Source organism: Crocuta crocuta, unplaced genomic scaffold, assembly GCF_008692635.1.
Source record: "Crocuta crocuta isolate KB4526 unplaced genomic scaffold, BGI_CrCroc_1.0 scaffold3267, whole genome shotgun sequence".
NCBI lineage: Eukaryota > Metazoa > Chordata > Mammalia > Carnivora > Hyaenidae > Crocuta > Crocuta crocuta.
The window spans coordinates 10,111-10,776 of NW_027531369.1; the positions used below are offsets into that span (position 1 = coordinate 10,111).

The 666-nt window shown below is 32.3% G+C and overlaps 1 long non-coding RNA gene across 1 annotated transcript in view; it reads right to left on the reverse strand.

Annotated features, from left to right (window-relative positions):
• Positions 1 to 204: 204 nt before the first annotated feature.
• The window catches only part of LOC144238174 (uncharacterized), an 861-nt gene continuing 399 nt past the window's right edge, over positions 205 to 666 (reverse strand). The window contains exon 2 of the long non-coding RNA XR_013337034.1: positions 205 to 664. This is a non-coding gene — a long non-coding RNA (uncharacterized LOC144238174). The remainder of the gene's footprint in view (positions 665 to 666) is intronic.

The window sequence follows — 666 nt, forward strand, 5'->3', positions numbered from 1 at the left end:
CTAAGACCTGACTAACCCCCTGAGGAAAAAGATTGAAATACCTAAACTCATACATCAGAATAGTTCCACATAGGACAAGGAATTTTTTTAACAAAACCATTAAAATTGGAGAAATATAAGATAAGATTTATATAATCTTGGGGTGGGGCAATCCTACTAAACATGATCCTAGAGCCAGAGGCAAAAAAGGAAAGATTTATCCATTTTTAATTTTTTTTTATTTTTTTAGTCATTTTTAATGCATTTTTCCCTGTGCACAAGAGAAATAACTGATAGAGTCAAAAGATACAGTTTCCTTTATACATAGCAGGTAAAAGTAATGCAAACATCACATGACACTTTTCAGTGAAAGTTACATTTCCAATTACAGATCAAAATGCTTATGGGGTCTCTTTATGTGAGGAGCTGAGAAGGACGTCTTAGGTAAAAAGCACTTTCCTGGCATTACTACACTGATCCTTCAGGCTGCACAAATTAAGGTCATATACAGTTAATTTGAAAATGTTGACACAATGTCACACTGTAAGTTTTCTGTACAATTAAATGTATACTTAGATATACCAGGATAAACATTTCTACTATATTTTAACTGAACTTGCCTAGCCAACATTTTCACTGAGTTTATCAAATATGCTGTAAGATTCTACAAAATTTTGAGTTATACCT